The sequence below is a fragment of the Triticum urartu genome, chromosome 3A (genome assembly GCF_056163025.1).
Source record: "Triticum urartu cultivar PI428250 chromosome 3A, HENAU_Tu73, whole genome shotgun sequence".
In the NCBI taxonomy this organism is placed as follows: domain Eukaryota; kingdom Viridiplantae; phylum Streptophyta; class Magnoliopsida; order Poales; family Poaceae; genus Triticum; species Triticum urartu.
In genome coordinates, this window is record NC_141875.1 from 212,342,159 (window position 1) to 212,348,158 (window position 6,000).

General features: G+C 48.9%; 1 long non-coding RNA gene across 1 annotated transcript; it reads left to right on the forward strand.

Annotated features, from left to right (window-relative positions):
• Positions 1-239: 239 nt before the first annotated feature.
• LOC147979241 (uncharacterized) lies at positions 240-3,586 on the forward strand. The gene is made up of 3 exons (XR_015618595.1): positions 240-530; positions 1,841-1,912; positions 3,264-3,586. It is a non-coding gene; the product is annotated as an uncharacterized LOC147979241 (long non-coding RNA).
• The last annotated feature ends 2,414 nt before the right edge of the window (positions 3,587-6,000 follow it).

Below are 6,000 nucleotides of genomic sequence, written 5' to 3' on the forward strand. Positions count from 1 at the left end.
GTTGTGGTATAATTAGAACTACCAATTTAGGATCTATTGCAGTAATTAATAAAACTAAATAAACTTAAGAGATAAGTGAAAACAGAAAAGAAATAAATAAAAGGAAAGTTAGCAAAAAAGTAGAAAAGTGTAAAAGAGTTTTCCCGGCCCAACTGGGGCACCAGCCAACCCTAGGCCGGCCCACCCCCTGCCTACTAACCCACTCCCCCTCCCACCGTAACCCTAACCGGTCACCCCACTCCCCCCACGACCCCCTCACTCCTCCCACTCCCACCCGATATGGATCGGGGATCCAGCCCGACGACCGCGCCCCGCGCCACCTGATGACCGCGCCCCGCGCCACCCGACGTCGGCGCCCGTCCTCGACGCGGCCCCGCCCCGTCACCGGACCTCCTCATCGTCCCTCCTTTCTCGCACGGCGCCCGCCCGTGGCCTCTGCCTCGTCGACATCGGAGCCCCGCGCCGCCACGACTCCGTCGCCGCCCGTCTTCCTCCTCACGCCCTGCTGCCCCGTACCCTACATGCTCGATGTGAGCCGCCGCCTCCCTCCTCCCTCTCTGCTAGCGCAACAACACCGTCTACATCAGGAGCCGTAGCTCGTCGGCGCCTCGCCTCCCTTGCCGCCTCTTGCCCACGCCGTTTCGCAAGCCACGCCGCGCGCCCCTGCCTGCTAGCTCGCGCGCCCCGTCGCGCCTATCGCCACTCGCGCCATCTGCGGGTGTTGCCGCCCACGCCGCGCTCCGTCCTCGCCGCTGCTGGCTCTCGCTGCTACTGGCTGATGCCGCTCCAGCCGCATCGCCCGCTGTCGCTATCGCTTTCTCGCGCTCGCCGCCCGCATCACCGCCGACGTCTGCTCCCGCTCACCCACTGCTGCTGCTTCTTGTGCGGTCGCCGCTGGCGCTGCTGCGCCCGCGGGCGCCTAACTGCGCCGCGGCTCGCTCCCCTTTGCTCGCCCTCGCCACACCCTGGCGCCGCTCCGCCGCTGCCGGGCGCAGCCCCAATCGGCCGGCCTCATCCCCTCGCGTGATGGGCGCCTAGATGCGCCCCGCCTCGGCGCCCGAAACCCGTTGCCCGCTAGCCCCTCTGGGCCACAGACACATGGGCCCCGCCCAGAATATTTTTAAAAAAACAATAATAATATAATTAGTAATTGAATTAATCAATTAATTAACCAGGTTAATTAACTTAACTAATCATGTTTAATTAATCTAATTAAGTTTAACTAACCTAATAACTACTTAAACTACTTAAACTAATTAAACGGTTGATTAGTCCATGTTTAATGACAGTGGAGACCCACTGGTCAATTTGACCAGTCAATGGTCAATGTTGACTGGGCTGTTGACTTTGACTGGCCCCATCAGTCAGTCTCTGCTGACTAGGCAGTTGACCAAGTCAACCGGGCCTACTGGTCAGCCACACAAACCCATCTCTGGGTACACTTCTGTGTACCCATAGCAATTTAACATTTAATTTTTGAATTAAAATAATTTAAAAAATGATTAAAACTTTAGAAAATCATATAAAATAATCTGTAGCTCGGATCGAAAAACTTTCTACATGAAAGTTGCTCAGAACGATGAGACGAATCCGGATACGCGGTCCGTTCGTTCACCACACATCCCTAGCATAGTAAACACGCAACTTTCCCCCTCCGGTTCCTCTGTCCGAAATTGCAGAACACCGGGAATACTTTCCCGGATGTTCTCCCCCCTTCGCCGGTATCCCCTCCTACTGCGTTAGGTCACCTCTAGTACCGCGTATTGCCATGTTACGCTTTGTGATGCTTTGGTTGCCCTGTTATTTATTGTGTTCCCCCTCCCTTACTTCTTTCCGGTAGACCCCGAGACTGCCGACGAACCCCAGTTCGACTACGGTGTTGACGATCCCTCCTTCTTGCCAGAGCAACCAGGCAAGCCCCCCCCCTTGATCACCAGATATCGCCTATTCTTCTCTATACTGCTTGCATTAGAGTAGTGTAGTATGTTACTGCTTTCCGTTAATCCTATTCTGATGCATAGCCTGTCATTGTTGCTACAACTGTTGATACCTTACCTGCAATCCTAAATGCTTAGTATAGGATGCTAGATTATCATCAGTGGCCCTACATTCTTTTCTGTCTGCCATGCTATACTATCGGGCCGTGATCACTTGGGAGGTGGTCACGGGTATATACTTATACATAATATATGATACTTGTGGTGATTAAAGCCGGGTCGGCTCGTAGGAGTACCCGCGAGTGATTCTGATGTTGGGGGCTGAAGGGGCAGGTGGCTCCATCCCGGTAGAGGTGGGCCTGAGTTCACGAAGGCCCCCAACTGTTACTTTGTGGCAGAGCGACAGGGCAGGTAGAGACCACCTAGGAGAGAGGTGGGCCTGGCCCTGGTCGGCGTCCGTGGTTATTTCAAAATAACACGCTTAACGAGATCTTGGTATTTGATCTGAGTCTGGCTACTGGCCTATACGCACTAACCATCTACGCGGGGACAATTATGGGCACTCGACGTCGTGGTATCAGCCGAAGCCTTCATGACGTCAGCGACTAAGCGGCGCGCGCCGGGTTGAACCGCGTAACACAACTTCCTTTGTAATGGAGGTTGCTAGGTCTGCTCTCCGGCCGCGTACGCAACGTGCAGGTGTGCAATGGGCGATGGGCCCAGACCCCTGCGCCATAGGATGTAGACGGCGTGCTGACCTCTCTTTTGTGCCTAGGTAGGGTTGCGACGTGTTGATCTTCCGAGGCTGGGCATGACCCAGAAAAGTGTGTCTGGAGAAAGGGGATCGAGCGTGTTGGGAAATGTGGTGCACCCCTGCAGGGAAGTTGATCTATTCGAATAGCCGTGTCCCTCGGTAAAAGGACGACCCAGAGTTGTACCTTGACCTTATGACAACTAGAACCGGATACTTAATAAAACACACCCTTCCAAGTGCCAGATACAACCGGTGATCGCTCTCTCACAGCGCGACGAGGGGTGGATCATCGGTTAGGATTATGCTATGCGATGTTACTTGGTGAACTTACCATCTACTCTCTTCTCCTGCTGCAAGATGGAGGTTACCAGAAGTGTAGTCTTCGAAAGGACTAGCTATCCCCCTCTTATTCCGGCATTCTGCAGTTCAGTCCACATATGATACCCTTATTCCATTTGATACCAATGCATACATATGTAGTGTAGCTCCTTGCTTGCGAGTACTTTGGATGAGTACTCACGGTTGATTTGCTCCCTCTTTCCCCCCTTTCTATACACGATTGCTGCGACCAGACGTTGGAGCCCAGGAACCACACGCCACCGTCGACGACTACTACTACTACACGGGAGGTGCCTACTACTACGTGCAGCCCACTGACGACGACCAGGAGTAGTTTAGGAGGATCCCAGGCAGGAGGCCTGCGCCTTTTTCGATTTGTATCCCAGTTTGTGCTAGCCTTCTTAAGGCAAACTTGTCTAACTTATGTCTGTACTCAGATATTGTTGCTTCCGCTGACTCGTCTTTGATCGAGCTCTTGTATTCGAGCCTTCGAGGCCCCTGGCTTGTAATATGATGCTTGTATGACTTATTTTATTTGTAGAGTTGTGTTGTGATATCTTCCCGTGAGTCCCTGATCTTGATCGTACACGTTTGCGTGTATGATTAGTGTACAATTGAATCGGGGGCATCACAAGCACCCCAATTTTATGAGCCCACTACTAGACGTACTTGACGTGCGAAGGTGCAACATCGGGAATGGTAATTTACTTGATATTCATGAGGGATTTTTCTACCATTCTAACATGCATAGAAACAAAGAAGCCTAACAATCACAAGTAAAACATATATTGTGAAATAGTATGGCTCCTTCATGGATGTTCTTCCAGGTCGGCTCCAACTCCGATGACCATCTAGAAACTCCATCTTGTTTGTCACGCGGGGCCGCCAAGCCGCCAACTTGATCTCTATTATCCAAATACTACAACTAGTAATGAATTTTACATAGAGTCATAAGTCGACACGCATGTCGTTATACAATAAAATGACAACACTTTGGCTCCTGCCGGCTGACAAACATGACACGCATGCCATGTATAATTTACACACATGCATCACATACACATGAGCCATACTATTCACATCAAACCTTGCAAAATAAAGTTATGCATAGAATCGCATTCTACCGGTTTTGAGTGATCATTTACGAAATACAAGGCGCTACACACACGGCGGTCCCGCTAGCCGATTAGCGGGCGGGGTTCGAAGGGAATCACATATCACATCTGAACTCCGATCACGCCAAATTTTCCGATCTGACCGATCTTATCAATCATCGCGAGCCCGATTCAGATTTACGTTTCGCTGTTAACCCCGATGGCGGATACCGACCGATAGGGGTAGGTTGTGTCACGTCCTCATCGATTTCGATCATCAGAAAACATAGCCACATCGATCCCCATGTGGAATTGATCTCATCAACCGTGCACATAGCCAATCTTATCAATGACAACAGATCTCATCTATCGCCTCCACATATCTAATATGCATACGATCTGAATCCAAATCCTATAGCAGAGGCTCTGATACCACTGTTAGGTTCTAGGGTAGGGTGCGTTGACTGCAAAATAAAATTTTCCTATGTGCAGAACAACCAAGAACATGCTACGGGAGATGGATCACAGTTCGTTACCACTAGACACGCAGTGTCGTGCAGCGAAAGAGTTGGGGCAGCGCGTCCGCGTGGATCGTCTCCTCCTCGTCCGATATCCCTCGTACAGCTAGTAGTCGGTTCCCACGTACAGGTTCACCGGAGCGGCGCAAGTGCACTGCCTCTAACAGTATCCGTGCGTGCAGGAGGAACATCGTGCGGCGGACTGCTAGGTCCGATCACACAACCACGGCGAGTGGAGGTGTCTATTCGCAACACATGCAAACCCTAGCGACAACACCGAAGCAGTGAATCCCGTGAGTGTGCGGCACCTCCACTTTATATAGGCGTCCGTAGGGGCAGATCCAGAACAAAAATGCCCCGGTGTCCACATGCACATCATATATACAAGGATAGACACCAACCATAGTATATACTCCATTTCTTTATATAAGGTGTATTTTTTTCTAAAGTCAAACAAGTGTTGTTTGACCGAGTTTTTAGAAAAATATATCAATATCCACAATACGGAATTTATATCATTTGATCCTTCAAGAAATATAGTTTCGTATTTTATCTATTCGGTTCTATAGATGTTGTTATTGTATTCTATAATCTTGGCCAAACATTCAAATGATTGACTTGCACAGAAATCAATAAACCTTATATTCTGGAATGGAAAATAACACACCCAACAACACAAATTATATGGCAGTGAGATTTCTTACCAAAATGAACTGATTCATGTGATGGCTAGCTATATCATCTTATGTCGAGGACTTCATTTTCTTTAAGAAACCTTTCCATAAATTCTCCTGTTAATAATTATTATTGTGTTAGCAAAAATGTATGAGTTACATTATTTGTGTTTGCATATGCAAGAATAGAAACAATAAACAAAACATATTATTTTGGTGAGAGATAAACAGAACATATATTGATTGAACAATATGATTAGGGAGTTAAACTTACTAAGCATTGTGATTTGCCATTCTCGCTGAAATAATCCTCCCCTAGTTAGATGTGAATCACAGTGACTTGTTCTAAATTATAATACCTTTAAATTTTAAAACACTAGCCATACAATTAAAAAAATAGAAATTGAAAAATTAAAATTCCTACACACATTCGAGATTTCATATTTGTGAGAGATCGGCAATTACCAAGTGCAGAGTTGAGACGTACCTCAAATTTCCAACAATCTCTCGGTGGGCGAGGGTAGAGGCGGCTGGCTAGCGATGCTTGAACACTTCAATGGACAACCAGGACGAACCAGCGACTGGGCGCCCACGACTGGTAGCGCGGCGGCGGAGAAGGGCCAAGGGCAGAGAAACCGAGGGGACGAGCAACAGAATAGACACATGTACATGTGTATTGGGGAT